Raw genomic sequence first — 17,053 nt, 5'->3', positions numbered from 1 at the left:
TCCCATAGCTCAGAGTAGTTTGATCGTCTGAAGCCTTCTTCTCTCAACTCGTCAAAGTCATCCTCCACCCAGCTTTGTTCCGTTGCTGGTGAGGAACTGCGTTCCTTTGGAGGAGGAGAGATGCTCTTCTATTTAGAGTTTCCAGTTTTTCTGCTCTGTTTTTTCCCCATCTTTGTGGTTTTATCTACTTTTGGTCTTTGATGATGGTGATCTACAGATGGGTTTTTGGTGTGGATGTCCTTTCTGTTTGTTAGTTTTCCTTCTACCAGACAGGACCCTCAGCTGCATGTCTGTTGGAGTTTACTAGAGGTCCACTCCAGACCCTGTTTGGCTGGATATCAGCAGCGGTGGCTGCAGAACAGCGGATTTTCGTGAGACCACAAATTCAGCTGTCTGATAGTTCCTCTGGAAGTTTTGTCTCAGAGGAGTACCCGGCCAAGTGAGGTGTCAGTCTGTCCCTACTGGGGGGGTGTCTCCCAGTTAGGCTGCTCGGGGGTGAGGGACCCACTGTAGGAGGCAGTCTGTCCATTCTCAGATCTCCAGCTGCGTGCTGGGAGAACCACTACTCTCTTCAAAGCTGTCAGTCAGACAGGGACATTTAATTCTGAGGAGGTTCCTGCTGACTTTTTGTTTGTCTGTGCCCTGCCCCCAGAGGTGGAGCCTACACAGGCAGGCAGGCCTCCTTGAGTTGTGGTGGGCTCCATCGAGTTCGAGCTTCCTGGCTGCTTTGTTTACCTAAGCAAGCCTGGGCAATGGCGGGTGCCCCTCCCCCAGCCTCGCTGCCGCCTTGCAGCTTGATCTCAGACTGCTGTGCTAGCAATCAGCGAGACTCCGTGGGCATAGGACCCTCCAAGCCAGGTGCAGGACACAATCTCCTAGTGTGCCGTTTTCCAGGCCCGTTGGAAAAGCACAGTATTAGGGTGGGACTGACCCGATATTCCAGGTGCTGTCTGTTACCCCTTTCTTTGACTAGGAAAGGGAACTCCTTGACCCCTTGCACTTCCCAAGTGAGGCAATGCCTCGCCCTGCTTCGGCTCGCACACAGTGCACTTCACCGACTGTCCTGCACCGTTTGGCACTCCCTAGTGAGATGAAGCCGGTACCTCAAGCAGAAATGCAGAAATCGCCCGTCTTCTGTGTCGCTGCGGCTGGGAGCTGGAGACCGGAGCTGTTCCTATTCGGCCATCTTGGCTCCACCTCCGTCCCTAATTGCTTTAAATCTTAAGCAATATTTTTTATTCAGTAAACTTAAATTCTTTCACAAGGTACAAAATCTTGCATAAACTGAACTAAAATAAAAAAAGGACAGATTAAAGGTATTCCTTGTTCCCTTCTCTTCACTAGTCTAAAAACTTCTTTTTAATCTTAAGATTCTTTGTGATGAGGGTGAGAAAAGAATCCTCAGTTTATTTTTCCACTATTAATCTTTCTTTTGATAAATCCTCTGTTGACTGGGTAGAGGTATGTTTGTGAAAGACATGTAACTTGGGGATTTGTTACTTCAGGCTTGTTCCCTTGAATTTCATCTCATCAGGCAAATCGTACTAGTTGTAGTTATGAGTTTTCCCTCAGTGAAGTAGCAATAGGCTGTAGTCAAGAAAATATGCCATTTATAGAGATAAGATAAATGATATAATACATATTTCGGCCACCAGGTTTTTCTGTCTCACATACACGAGCAGCATTTCATTGCAGATACGGGACTGATTCTGTGGCTTAGCTTGATTAACATCTTTTGGAAGTTTTGCTAGTGTGCTTTCCTTTCTTTACTATGATGTTTCTCAGATTCCTTGTATCAGGGTTTTGGGTGTCACTTAGGTTTTGTCCATCAGATTCTATGAGATACCAGGCATCGTTTTGAGGATGTGGGTTATACACATGGCGTGCTTCTGGAACTATCAGTCAGCCCGTTTGGCTACCCAGTTTGTGGAAGCACAGGCAAGAGTGTTCTTTTCTGGTGATTCTCCAGGCCGTTTAATACCCTGCAATGTAATTGTCCATCTGTGGCTCACAATTCATTAGTGAGCCATGAAATCAACTCAGTGGGACATAGCCAGCATTTTTGCATACTGGGTTGGGCTATAAATTATTTCTGTTGTCAATACGTTTTAAATATTTTTCTGCTAAACTAACCAGAATGGATTCTGTTTTATGCAACAGAACTGTGATCAATACCGAGTAACAGTTGAGTGAGAACAAACAGTATTACATGGCTACCGAGAAATATGGTCTTAGTTTACACTGTTCATGTCAGTTACCTCTTACAGAAAGTCTGCTGTAACAGGCACTTCATAAACACCTGGTTTTTTACTCATACTGTGAGAGAGTAGGTAAAATCCATTGTACAGAATGCAGAAATAGGCTCAGAGAGGTTTAGTAACCTGCATAACATTTCAGCTATGATGATCACTATCTTTGTTTTGTGCTGCTATACCTGAGATGGTAATTTACAGAGAATGGAAATTTATTCTCTGTTTTGGAGGCTGGGAAGTCCAAGATGGTGCCTCATTGCTGTGTCCTCCAGACAGGAGGAATGTCGTGTCCTCACATGGCAGAAGACTAGAAAAGAGCCACTCTCACAAGCCCATTTTATAAGGGCACTATAATGCATTCATGAGGGCTCAGTCCTTAGGACTTAAACACTTCCCGTTAGGCGCTGCCTCCCAATACTGTTGCATTGGAGACTAAGTTCCCAACATGAATTTTGGGGGACACTTTGAGAACACAGCAGTGACTTAAAATGCAGGCCCTTATGCCTTCAGGTCCATAGTTGCAGTATCTTCAGCCTCTTCCAAGTGGTAGAGGTAGAGAATGTAGAGTAGAAGAGATGGTTTAATTTCTTCATACCCAGAATGTTTCCAGCTGTGTACCATGCTCTTATTGCCCAGGCTGGAGTGTCATGGCATGATCTCAGCTCACTGCAGCCTCCACCTCCCTGGTTCAAGCGATTCCCCTGCCTCAGCCTCCCGAGTAGCTGGGATTACAGGTGCCCGTCACCATGCCCAACTAATTGTTTGCATTTTTAATAGAGGCGGGTCTTCACCATGATGGCCAGGCTGGTCTTGAACTGCTGTCTTTCAGGTGATCCACCCACCTTGGCCTCCCAGAGTGCTAGGATTACAGGTGTGAGCCACCACGCCAGGCTGACCTGGTCCTTTTAGCTGAGAAATAGTGAGAGGTGACAGCATGCTGGCAGTCCTCACAGCCCTCACTTGCTCTCGGCGCCTCCTCTGCCTGGGCTCCCACTTCGGCAGCACTTGAGGAGCCCTTCAGCCCACCGCTGCACTGTGGAAGCCCCTTTCTGGGCTGGCCAAGGCGGGAGCCCACTCCCTCAGCTTGCAGGGAGGTGTGAAGGGAGAGGCACGAGAGGGAACTGGGGCTGCGTGCAGCGCTTATGGGCCAGCTGGAGTTCCGGGTGGACGTGGGCTTGGTGGGCCCTGCACTCGGAGCAGCCGGCCGGCCCTGCCGGCCCCGCCGGCCCCGGGCAATGAGGGGCTTAGCACCCGGGCCAGCGGCTGCGGAGGGTGTACTGGGTCCCCCAGCAGTGCCAGCCCACCGGTGCTGCGCTCAATTTCTCACTGGGCCTTAGCTGCCTTCCTGTGGGGCAGGGCTCAGGGCCTGCTGCCCGCCATGCCTGAGCCTCCCACCCCCTGCATGGGCTCCTGTGCGGCCAGAGCCTCCCCGACAAGCGCCACCCCCTGCTCCACAGCACCCAGTCCCATCGACCACCCAAGGGCTGAGGAGTGCGAGCGCACGGCCCAGGACTGGCAGGCAGCTCCACCTGCAGCCCTGGTGCAGGATCCACTGGGTGAAGCCAGCTGGGCTCCTGAGTCTGGTGGAGATGTGGAGAACCTTTATGTCTAGCTCAGGGATTGTAAATACTCCAATCAGCATCCTGTGTCTAGCTCAGGGTTTGTGAATGCACCAATCTACACTCTGTATCTAGCTACTCTGGTGGGGCCTTGGAAAACCTTTATGTCTAGCTCAAGGGTTGTAAATACGCCAGTCGGCACTCTGTATCTAGCTCAAGGTTTGTAAACACACCAATCAGCACCCTGTGTCTAGCTTGAGGTCTGTGAATGCACCAATTGACACTCTGTATCTAGCTGCTCTGGTTGGGCCTTGGAGAACCTTTGTGTGGATACTCTGTATCTAACTGATCTGATGGGGACCTGGAGAACCTTTATGTCTAGCTCAGGGATTGTAAACGCACCAATCAGCGCCCTGTCAAAACAGACCACTCGGCTCTACCAATCAGCAGGACATGAGTGGAGCCAGATAAGAGAATAAAAGCAGGCTGCCCGAGCCAGCAGTGGCAACCGGCTCGGGTCCCCTTCCACACTGTGGAAGCTTTGTTCTTTCGCTCTTTGCAATAAATCTTGCTACTGCTCACTCTTTGGGTCCATGCTGCTTTTATGAGCTCTAACACTCACCCTGAAGGTCTGCAGCTTCACTCGTGAAGCCCGCGAGACCACGAGCCCACCGGGAGGAACGAACAACTCCAGACACGCCGCCTTGAGAGCTGTAACACTCACTGCGAAGGTCTGCAGCTTCACTCCTGAGCCAGCGAGACCACAAACCCACCAGAAGGAAGAAACTCAGAACACATCCGAACATCGGAAGGAATGAACAACTCCAGACGCGCCACCTTAAGAGCTGTAACACTCACCGTGAGGGTCCGCGGCTTCAATCTTGAAGTCAGTGAGACCAAGAATTCACCAATTCCAGACACAATACCATCTAGTATTATCATCCTAAGAAGAGAGGTGAAGTGGGGAGGAGTAACTTCTAAAAGGGAAGATAAAATGCCTTTTGTGAAAAGATGGTTCTCCATTGGAGATGGGTATGTAAGCAATGTTTTGATGTTGCTCTTTTTCTTACTGAAAAGGGAATGAAAAAATGGAAAAGAAATTATAACAAACAAATTTTCACTGGAAGAATTATCTCAAGAAGCATATGATTTAAAAAATATTAAAAAGTCTCTCATGGCAACTAAACACATTTAAGTTGGGAAGATTCTAAAAGATCCAGGATATCTCATAAAGAGGATATCTCATAAAGAAAAAGTCTAATAACTACGAGAGCAAAAGTAGAGAGAAGATTTAAGATTAAACTACTGGCCAGCCGCGGTGTCTCAAGCCTGTAATCCCAGCACTTTGGGAGGCCAAGGCAGGCAGATCACGAGGTCAGGAGACTGAGACCATCCTGGCTAACATGGTGAAACCCCGTCTCTACTAAAAATACAAAAAATTAGCCAGGTGTGGTGGTGGGCACCTGTAGTCCCAGCTACTCAGGAGACTGAGGCAGGAGAATGGCGTGAACCTGGGAGGCGGAGCTTGCAGCAAGCCGAGATTGCACCACTGCACTCCAGCCTGGGCAACAGAGTGAGACTCCGTCTCAAAAAAAAAAAAAAAAAAGATAAAAAATTACCAAATTATATCTAGGTTTGATCATATGTTTTCAAAATGGCTTTACCTATGAGTAAAGAAACTTCTAGGAGAATATATATCAAAATGATGATATCTTTGGCTGTTGGAATTGCAGGTAATTTTTTCCTTTTTGCATGATCTATATTTTAACTTTTTTTTTTTTTTTTTTCTGATACGGAGTCTTGCTCTGTCGCCCAGAGCTGGAGTGCAATGGTGTGATCTCGGCTCTCTGCAACCTCTGCCTCCTGGATTCAAGCAATTCTCCTGCCTCAGCCTCCTGAGTAGCTGGGATTACAGGCGTGCGCCACTATGTCCAGCTAATTTTTTTGTATTTTTAGTAGAGACAGGGTTTCATCATGTTGGCCAGGCTGGTCTTGAACTAGTGACCTCATGGTCTGCCCATCTCAGCCTCCCAAAGTGCTGGGATTAGTTACAGGCATGAGCCACTGCGCCCAGCCTATTTTAACATTTTTTAAACATGAAAACTATATTACTTGACTAAGAAATGATTAAAATTTTATTATAAAATACTTTTGTTAAATTTGTATTGCATTTACTACTTTAACAAATATTTTTATTTAATATTGAAAATATATGGGAACATTATAAATTACAAGTTTTGAAGTAAAAAATGAGCCTGATCTAATGAAAAAAATAGTAACTTCGGGAGTTTTACATCTGAGTTTAAGTTGTGTTCTTTTACTAACTAAAAGATCTTCAATAAATAAAGTAAACTTCCAGATCCTCAATTTTTATCATAAAATAAAGAGAGTCTGTCGGATAACCTCTGTAGTCTTCTCCCCCTCTCCCGTTTTATGAATCTTAAGACCAGACTGTACAGCCGTGGCAAATTACTGCCACCTGGTGGCAGTTATCTAAAGTGAGCTGGCCGTATTTAAGGGATAGAATCACCATCATTCATGCATACTTGTGTTTGCCTAGCATCTGTGTGCCAGGCAAGTGTCAGCATTATTGTTTATCCGATTTACTGTTTTTCTAGATGATGTAGGTGAGACAACCAAGACATGAGCTGTGACATGCTAGCTGTGTGACCTTAAGGACATCATTTAACTTCTTGAGTCTGCCTTTCCATCTGAAAAATAAAGTTAATAATATCCACCTTATATTATTATAAGATCTAGAGATGATCGATGTAAAGTATCTTACACAGTCCATGGCAAAAAGTATTTAGTCGATAAATGGTAGTAGTTATCCTTAGGAAGGTTACCATCTGTAGCAGGGGAAATAAGACAAATATAGGCATCTGTGCAAATATAGATAGTGTGACATATATGATGTGCATGAAAATACAAAGAGGGCATGAGGTATATTCAAGAAATGGCAAAACCAAAGTTCCAATGGACTGGAGTATAAAGGACATGTAGGGAATTGTTGGTAACTCTTCTGGAATGGTAGGTTGCAGATCTGTTTTAGAGGGTCCTAAACATCAAGGAAGCAATGGCCAATCACAGAAGAGTTTTGGACAAAGAATAATATCACTAGAGCTGAGCTTCAGGAATACTGGTATTAATTAAATGTCTGACAATGAGGTTAAGAAGCCAGGTAATGAGCACAGAGAATGGCAAAAGAAAGGTCAGTGGAGACTGGGCGTGGTGGCTTACACCTCTAATCAAAGCGCCTTGGGAGACTGAGGTGGGCAAATCACCTGTGCCCAGTAGTTCAAGACCAGCCTAAGCAATACAGCGAAACCCAGTCTCTACAAAAATTAGCCAGGCATGATAGCCCATGCTTGTAGTCCCAGCTGCTCGGGAGGCTGAGAGACGGGAAGATCACTTGAGCCCCGGAAGTTGAGGATGCCATAGACCTTTGGTAATTACCCCAGGCAACGAGACTGTTTTACAATGCGGCATAATCACGCCACTGCACTCCAGCCTGGGCAACAAAGTGAGACTCTGTCTCAAAAAAAAAAAAAGGAAAGAAAGAAAGATGGGTAGGAATTACACTGAAAAACTGCAGAACTGCAGTTGTGAGTGAATCTTTACAAATGAACTACCTGAGACAAAGGGAAACTAAGACGTGTTTGGTGGCAGGACACCAACCAGCCATAGCAGTTGTAAGACTAAACTCCAGGGTACCTGGCCTGGGTCTAATACCCTTTCCCCGTCCATGAAAGGCGTTAGCCCAAATTTCTACTGAGGTCTGAACCAAATACAGGTTTGGCCTTGGAATCACACATTGTTCAATACATAGGAGAGTAACTCTTTGTGACTGTTTTCTAACATGCCAGGGGCTAAAGAGGAAATATGACAAAACACTTTTCTACAAGGGCATTCACTTTGAGTATTAGAAAGAACATTCTACTTAGAATAAAATAAAATCCCAAGTGTGCCCATTTAAAAATCCCTGTGGGATTTATAATGGCTTAACTTTTAGTTGAGAAGAATTTTTTTTTTCTGGCATCTTAGGGAAGCAGACACTTTCAGAGGTGATGCTTTGACAAATAGTAGCATAGATCAGGACAAATGACAGGAAGCTCTCATAAAATATACTTTGATGAGAGCAAAGGCAAATAATGATATAATGCCCTGCAGCTACATGTTTGGAATGGAAACGTTTGGAATGAGGATGTTAGGGAAAATAATATTAGAAAAAGACTAATGCTGTATGAGGTTCCTGTCAGATGAAGAGTGTAGGATAATTGTGCAACAGTGAAATCATATGGTTTAGAAAAAAGAAGGTGCTGTTGACTGAGACTGTTTGATTATCATAGAAGAGATGAAACACTTTTTCATAGTCAGAAAAATCAATATACAGCCCAAGAAGAGAAGTCGTTTGATGATGATAAGGCAATAAAAACTTCAAAGGGCAAGTTAAAAATGTTTTCTAATTTATTTCAGCCTAAACTGATCCCTGCACCCGTCTCACGCTGTCCGCCAGCTCTTTTGCTGGAGTATGTTACCCTTTCTCCTTGGAATCATTACCCGGTCTCCTTGGAATGGAAACTGTGTCAGACTCCAGGGGTGAGTGGGAGGGAAAATGGTGCTGGCAGAAAGAGAGGAAGTGTTTTTTCAATTCAGCTAGAAGTAAGTGCTGACATTGTCTCATGTGTGTTTGGGGACAATGGCACAGGCCAGCGGTAACATGTCCACTTTTCTGTGTCCCTTGCTCAGATGTGTTTGGCATGAGGCTGCAAAAGCCACGGCTACTTTATCGCACCCCCAAATCTCTGAATCTCTTTTCTCCCTCCTGGGAATGTGAAATGTGGACAACATGCAGCTTCTACCTTTGTATTGTTAACGTAATTATCCAGATGAATTCTCTTACTATTTCCCCACACATATTTTGAAACAAAAAATCCTTTCCATTACAAAACTTCACTTCCTTTCTTCAGAAGCACACCTTCTGTGGGGTTTGAACATTAACCTCAGCTGACTTCAGAGCTGCACTAAGCAAAGCCTGTGTTTTCTAGGCCAAAGTAGACTAAGTGAAGTGAAAGGAGCTGTTGCCAGTTGATGATGACGAAGGTAGAAGAGAGGCTGGGTACTCACGCTAGGTTCCACCCCGTGCACCGCCCTCTCCCCCAGTACAGCTCATCTGGGAGTTCAGATTCCTCAGCCTTCTAGGTCACGTCTGATGAGCAGGGGCTGTGATAACTGCTTAGCCTTCTGGCTACTGTAGTGTGGTTGGGAGAGAAAATATGTATTAATATTGTTTATTATTTAAAGACAGGTTTATTTGTGTCTATATTGAACATCTCTTGTTTAGAAGGCAAAATAATCATCTGCCTGCCACATTTTACTTTGTAGGCATAGAGCATCACCTTTTTTTCTGAGACAGAGTCTTGCTCTGTCACCCAGGCTGGAGTGCAGTGGCGTGATTTCGGCTCCCTACAACTTCTGCTGCCTGGGTTCAAGGGATTCTCCGGCCTCAGCCTCCTGAGTAGTTGAGATTACAGGTGCCTGCCACCATGCCTGGTTAATTTTTGTATTTTTAGTAGAGACAGCGTTTCACCATGTTCGCCAGACTGGTCTCGAACCCCCGGCCTCAAGTGATCCACCCACCTCAGCCTCCCAAAGTGCTGGGATTACAGGCGTGAGCACCGCGTCCGGCCAGAGTATCATCCTTTAAACTGCTTTGTTCTGATATAATTATCTGTGTCCAAATTTTTAGAATCGATTTTCAGAACTTAAATTAGAATACAAGTAATAAAAGGAAGAGAGCTAACATTTTTTAAGTGCTATATACACCAGGTGCTATTCTAGTTGTGTTCCTTTTACCTGAACGAGGTATTGTAAACCTGAGGGCAGAATTTACTCTTAGGGTGAAAACTGGTCTCTTTATTTTTAGGGAGTCAGCAAGCCATTCTGATGGGCTACTCAAATGTTAGAGTAGGATCTCAGAGTTCAAGGGCTTGTTTGGGCAGGCTGAGAAGGAGAGGCAGAGAGATGTGAGGGACTCAGGAGTTGGTGGCGGGGGTGGTTAGCAGGGGGCAGGAACGCCAAAATATGGTAGGAGGCTAATCAGAGAAAGGACCAGTGAGAAATTTCCTGCATCAAGGAGTGCCAAGACACTTCTTCTAAATTTATATTATGGAAATTTCTAGCATATACAAAAGCATAATGAACCCCGTGTAATCATCACTCAGCTTTAACAATGATCCTCTCACAGCTGATTTTGTTTCTCCCGTATCCCTACCTACTTGCCCACTCCCAACCCCCAGCGAATTATTTTGAAACAAATCCCAGACATTGTATCACTTCACAGATTACATTTTAATCTGTTTTCCGAGCCATCTGTGCTGTAGCTCCCCTCTTATTACCCAAACTTCAGTCAAATCCACTCCTTTAGTGTCAGTGGGACTTTAGAGGGGGACTAAAAGCAAAAGAGTTTGCATCTGGGCCAAAGTGAGTGAAGAAAAAGTAGTGAGAAGCCTAATGCACAGCTGAGATTAAGAATAAGCAGAGCTCCTGAGAATCCTTGAAAAGATTGGAGGTGAAGGGATGCTAGTTCTTCCACAGAAGTCAGATGGGAGTTTTATATAGGAGTGTGTGTGTGTGTGTGTATGTGCTGTTATTAAAATGAAGAGTGACTCCGGAAGACTGGAAGACTTGGGGACAGCCAGACAGCTGGCGTTTGGGTTACAGTTGCATTTTCCAAGTTTCCTTTCCTTGCAAGGAAAGAAAATACTAAATTTAAACACCATCTTTCAATTTCTCAGTCAATAATTTCCTTTTCTGTCTCTTTCACAAATGCAGTTTCAAGACATCAATGCAAGGCATTTATTTTCTACGGCGCCTTTCAGAAACATGAAATCACTAAAGGAGCGTTGTTAAGCAATTCCAATCCCAATTAGGTTTGCAGCTGATGTCTATGTAGCCTTGTTTAAGTCACTATTCTTTAACAACTTGTGGTGAAACTAGCAAAAATTGTGAAAAGTGGACCTAGATTCTTGCAAAATTACCCTGTAGCATTCTCAAGGTGGGGAAAAGGAAAATATGGACAATAATTGAACTAAATTTAATTTTATCAAGTTAATAATGCCTTTAAGATTATAGATAGGCTGGGCACAGTGGCTCACGCCTATAATCCCAGCACTTTGAGAGGCCAAGGCAGGTGGATCACCTGAGATCAAGAGTTCGAGACCAGCCTAGCTAACATGGTGAAACCACATCTCTGCTAAAAATACAAAAGATTAGTCAGGCATGGTGGCGGGCGCCTGTAATCCCAGCTACTTGGGAAGCTGAGGCAGGAGAATCACTTAAACCGGGGAGGCGGAGGTTGCAATAAGCTGAGATTGCGCCATTGCACTCCAGCCTGGGCAACAAGAGCAAAACTCCGTCTCAAAAAGCAAAACAAAACAAAAGATGATAGATAAACAGAGGAATTTGGGATTTGAAATGTCATCTTCTCTTAGGATGCAGCTAGACAGTTGATAATTGCCCAAATAAGTTTAATATGGGATAGACTGCGAACTTTTTTTGCATGCAGATAGCATGAGTTATAGCTGAGTTATTTCCTTATTTATATTCTAATAGAAAAATTTTTCTTTGAGAAAAGAAGATGGCAACTTTACTATCTTTATCAGATGTGTTTCTGTCTTAAAAAAAGACAGAGGCTGTATGTGGGAAACAAAAATTATAACCAACATTAAGACAATATGTTGTTGAAAATATTGCTATCTAGAGGCCTTAGGAAATAGTATCTAGCAACCACTAGATGTCACTTGATGTTTGCTTTTTTGTAAAAGGTAGTTTTTTGTTTTGTTTTTGTTTTTTCATAGTTTATCTGCAATTGTAAGTCTACAATTCTCAATGGGTCCAAGCTGGCAGAAAACAAAATGCTGCAATATTTGAGTGAAAGCAGGCAAAAGTCATTAGATGAGAACAATGATTTTAACTTTAAATAAGATTTGGGTGGTTGCAGAGTTTGTATAATCTCTCCTGGCATTTGTAAGGACCAGAGAAGCCAGCAGCTTTGCCCTCCTGCTGTGTTTAAACAAAAATGGAAAATTGTAATGAACAGCTAGATTTTTCCTATCTTTCATTTTTTTCTTCCTCCTCCTTCCCCATTTTTAGGAGAATGTGACTTTTAAAATGATTGCCCTATAATGAGGCTACTTGCAGCATTTTAAGATCAATCCTTCTTTGTTCAAATTTCTACCCATAAATTAAAACTGTTTTAATCTTTATTATCTCAGTAAAGTGCATGTGACAAAAGTAAATGGAGAAGATGTCTAGAAATGTCATGAGGGTTCTCTGGGGTTATCCACTTCCTGTATTTACTAAAACTCTAATAATCAGTTCCAGTAGAGACCATGTATCCTGGGGTTTGTTTTGTGTAACAGCTATTTGTTTATTTTTTTTAACTGTCATTGTATTTTGGCTTCATGATGGTTAAATGAGTCTCCGTATTAAGTAAACCTTTCTGACCCTGCCTATTTCCTGTCTTGTCAAACCTTTCCTTGTAAGAATAACAGTGTTCTTTTATTTGGTAGTGTGCAGCATGATGTTTTTGGCATGGCCAACATTTTTGACTTGCAAAAATTTGTGACCTCAAGTGTGAGAGAAGTGAATGCTTTCTTCGGTACCTCATAGGGTCTCAATCTTAAAAAGTATCTTGCGAAAGAATTATCAGCATGTTTATTTCCCAAACATCACAAAAAACAAATAGAAATAGTTTTTTTAATAAGCTACTAAAAATATTAAACCAATGAATACTTGGTGAACATTTTGCTGCTACTAAACTTACATAATTTCTCAAACTGGCCTAGCTATATGAAGACACAGAGCTTTTATTTATTATGTTCTGTCTAGTAATTCATATTTTTGAAAACATATTTCCAGACCAAAACACATTATATGGGAGAAGAGTATTGCTATTCGAAGTCACAGAATGGAAGAAATATCTTTGTTGCCTCATCCTTATATACCTAGGTCTATTTAGTTCTGAGATGGATTCTATAACATAAGAACCATCAAAATCAAGTCTCAATCAAATGCACCTCCTTCTTTTAAGGTAGCTAGATATTTGCTAGCATTTTTCTCTATCTTTTGGTTTATTTTTCAATAATGTGGACATTATGAGAATAAAATCATGGTAAACTTCTCTTGCATTTAAAGATTGACAACTGCTAAATATTAATTTTGAAATATTGATAACTAATTAGAATCTGAAAAAATAGATTGTGTTGATTTGAAAGTGTCATGAATAAATTCTTATAATCACATAGCAGTAGTTCTGAAAGTCTTGGCTAACAAAAATCTAAATATCTGCAGCAAGTGGAATTTGATAAAAGTACCATCAACTAGTAGTTTTTTGTTTCTTGTCATTGGCTAGAAATACAGTTCTAATAAAGAGCCTGTGATGTATGGGCAGTAACAAAGAAAAAGCTGAGGACTAAAAAGATACATTCATCATTCTAGTATGGAATATTTTTTCTCAAAATATCTGAAACACAGAACTATAAGCTTAATTTAAGATTTTCAGCCTGAGCAACATGGTGAAAACCCATCTCTACCAAAAATATAAAAATTAGCTGGGCATGATGGTGCATGCCTGTAGCCTATAGTCCCAGCCATTCAGGAGGTTGAGGTGGGAGGATCGATTGAGCCTAGGAGTTCGAGACTGCAGTGAACCAAGATCACACCATTGCACTCCAACTTGGGTGACAGAATGAGATCCTGTCTTAAAAAATATATTTTTTCTTAGACCTGTCATCAAACTTCCTTTAATTGTTCATGGTCATTAAGTATTTCTTTTTCAGAGCCAAATCCAAGGAGACTTAAATTGTGTTATCAAGATTTATTTCATTTATACCACACACGTATAACACATATACTTTCCTATACTATAGTTTTCAAAACACTATCGTATTGTCTTCCTTTTTAGAAAAAAAATACAGTAATGCTTGAAATTGTATTAGCATTTTAACTAGCCCAGTACCATTTTTTTCCACATTGGTGGTTTTAATAGGCCTCCAGAAGTTGTAGGTGTAGGCCCTTGTAGGTACAGATTGCCTTGTGTAAATAAAGGAATCATTTTTTCTTTAATAGAACCTAATTTTTTAAAAGCACATTTAAGTTGTACAGTTGTGATTTGAAATAATAACAAAAAGTGATTACACCTAAAAGTTCTAAACTGGTACAATATTATCATGCCATTAGCTGTGATGGAGCTGAAAGCTGATAGAACTTACACTTGTATCTCATGACTCTGTTTCCTTTGAAGTAAGCACTGGTGGCTGACTGAGTTTAATGTCCCAGCTTTTTGGATCTCTAAGAGCATTACAGTGTGATTTTAAAACCTGCCACAAATTCCTCTCTATGCAACTTACTATGTGCTATGTATGTGTTTTTAGAAAAATCAACTGGAGCATGTGCCTGTAGTCCCAGCTACTCGAGAGGCTGACTCAGGAGAATCATTTGAGCCCCGGAAGCGGGAGGTTGCAGTGGGCCGAGATCACACCACTGCACTCCAGCCTATGGAACAGGGAGAGACTCCATCTAAAAAAAAAGCAAAACAAAAACAACAACAACAGCAAAAAACCAATTGGAATCAAAATGTGTTTTGAAATGAGTCACTTTATTTTCGATTTCTTAGAGTTTTCTGCAATTTTTTTTTTTTTTGAGACAGTCTCACTCTTTTGCCCAGGCTAGAGTGCAGTGGCACCATCTCCATCTCTGCAAGCTCAGCCTCCCAGGTTCAAGCAATTCTCCTGCCTCAGCCTCCTGAGTAGCTGGGACTACAGGTGCCTGCCACCATGGTTGGCTAATTTTTTTGTATTTTTAGTAGAGATGGAGTTTCACTGTGTTAGCTAGGATGGTCTCGATCTCCTGACCTCGTGATCTCCCTGCCTTGGCCTCCCAAAGTGCTAGGATTACAGGTGCGAGCCACCGCACCTGGCCTTCTGAAATTTTAAAACTTGCTTCAGCATAGTGCTGAAATACTTTATGTATGTAATGTAGAAATCAATACAACAATAAAAATATCAGTCCTCTATCTACCCCGCTCCACGCTGAGTCCAAACACTTTCAACTGTTTGTGATTTACTTTCATGTTCCTAAATAATATGCAAGTGCAGTTATTTCATTTTGTTTCAAATGTAGGCACTTTCTACTGGTTTTCTTCTGGGGCTGATGAGAATTTAGCTTTCTTACCATACCCCACTGGCTGCACTCCTCCCATGCCCCCACTTTGTCCTTCCTCTCATCCTCCCAACATAATCGTCTAACAATAGTCTGGCTAAATTTAAAGCTGAGTCATGGCCGGGCACGGTGGCTCACGCTTGTAATCCCAGCACTTTGGGAGGCCGAGGCGGGCAGATCATGAGGTCAGGAGATCGAGACCACGATGAAACCCCGTCTCTACTAAAAATACAAAAAAAAATTAGCCGGACGTGGTGGCGGGCGCCTGTAGTCCCAGCTACTCAGAGAGGCTGAGGCAGGAGAATGGCGTGAACCTGGGAGGCGGAGCTTGCAGTGAGCCGAGATCGCGCCACTGCACTCCAGCCTGGGCGACAGAGCGAGACTCCGTCTCAAAAAAAACAGAGCGAGACTCCGTCTCAAAAAAAAAAAAATAAATAAATAAATAAATAAAGCTGAGTCATATAGTGTACTATGGTAACATGTTTATGTAACTTTTTGTGGGTTTCTTTTTTTCATGAGTAATAGCTTATTTTTTGTTGTTGCTTAGTGTTTTATGCTTATTAGGAATTTCTCCCCAAATTCTTTGGTAGAATTGTGATACTCTCTTGAATAGAGTTGGACCCTAAGATAATCTATCAGTTTCTTTTTCTTTTCATTTTTTTTCTTCTAGATGCTTCCCCACTTTAATCCCTTTGTTTCCAGCTCCTGTCACTCCCGACTACTCTGCAACTGCCATCCTGGAGCTCAGTCTTCTTAGGAATCCCTTTCATCTGTGTCCTCCATGCAATTTCCTATTACCTGTATCCCATGCTTTTCCAGTTTGGGTTTGTTCCTCACTTTGGTAAAGCACAGTCTCCAGCAGCTGCTTTTTAAACATTTTAAAATTTTATTTTATTTTATTTATTATTATTTTTGAGATGGAGTTTTGTTCTTGTTGCCCAGGCTGGAGTGCAGTGGTGCAATCTGGGCTCACTACAACCTCTGCCTCCTGGGTGCAAATGATTCTCCTGCCTCAGCCTCCCAAGTAGCTGGGATTACAGGCACCCGCCACCATGCCTGGCTAATTTTTGTATTTTTAGTAGAGACGTGGTTTCACCATGGTGGCCACACTGGTCTCGAATTCCTGACCTCAGGTGATCTGCCCGCCTTGGCCTCCCAAGGTGCTGGGATTACAGGCGTGAGCCACTGCACCTGGCCTAAACATTTTTTTAAATTGAAATATAGCAAACTGTTTGCTAAACTTAAGTGCACTAACTTAAGTGCTCAGCCCAATGCATTTTTGTATACACAGACATTCCCGTAACTGACATCCAGATCAAGACACTGAATAGTTCCCAAACTCTTCAAGGCTCCCGCATGCCTCTTCCCCATCACTAACCTCTACCCTACCCCGTGCCTTCAACAGGGTCGTCACTACTCTGGCTTCTACCACCATCAATGAATTTTGCCTGTTCTTGAACTTTATATAAAATCATCACACAGTATGTACTGTTTTGTGTTTGGTATTCTTGCTTCATGCTTGGGAAAGTCATCCATGTTGTTGCATGTACCAGTTGTTTATTTTGTTGTTTGTTTTTGCTATTTTATGTGGTATGAATGTAAAGTATTTGGATATAATAAATAAAGCTGCTACAACCAGTCTGGTCCCTGTCTTTTGCTGCACGCATGCACTCATTTCTTTTGGGGAATATCACCTAGAGGTGGAATTGCTGGGTCATAGGGTAGCCATTAACTTCTTGAGAAATGGTACAGTTAGAAATATCTTTGATAGGTTGTACATTAGGTTAGGCTAGACTATGCTGCAGAAAAAAATAAGCTTCACTTCTTTTTTTTAATTATACTGTAAGTTTTAGGGTACATGTGCACAACGTGCAGGTTTGTTACATATGTATACATGTGCCATGTTGGTGTGCTGCACCCATTAACTTGTCATTAACATTAGGTATATCTCCTAATGACCCAGCCATCCCATTACTGGGTATATACCCAAAGGATTATAAATCATGCTGCTATAAAGAC

Source organism: Symphalangus syndactylus, chromosome 5, assembly GCF_028878055.3.
Source record: "Symphalangus syndactylus isolate Jambi chromosome 5, NHGRI_mSymSyn1-v2.1_pri, whole genome shotgun sequence".
NCBI lineage: Eukaryota > Metazoa > Chordata > Mammalia > Primates > Hylobatidae > Symphalangus > Symphalangus syndactylus.
Note: the sequence above shows the minus strand (reverse complement) of the source record.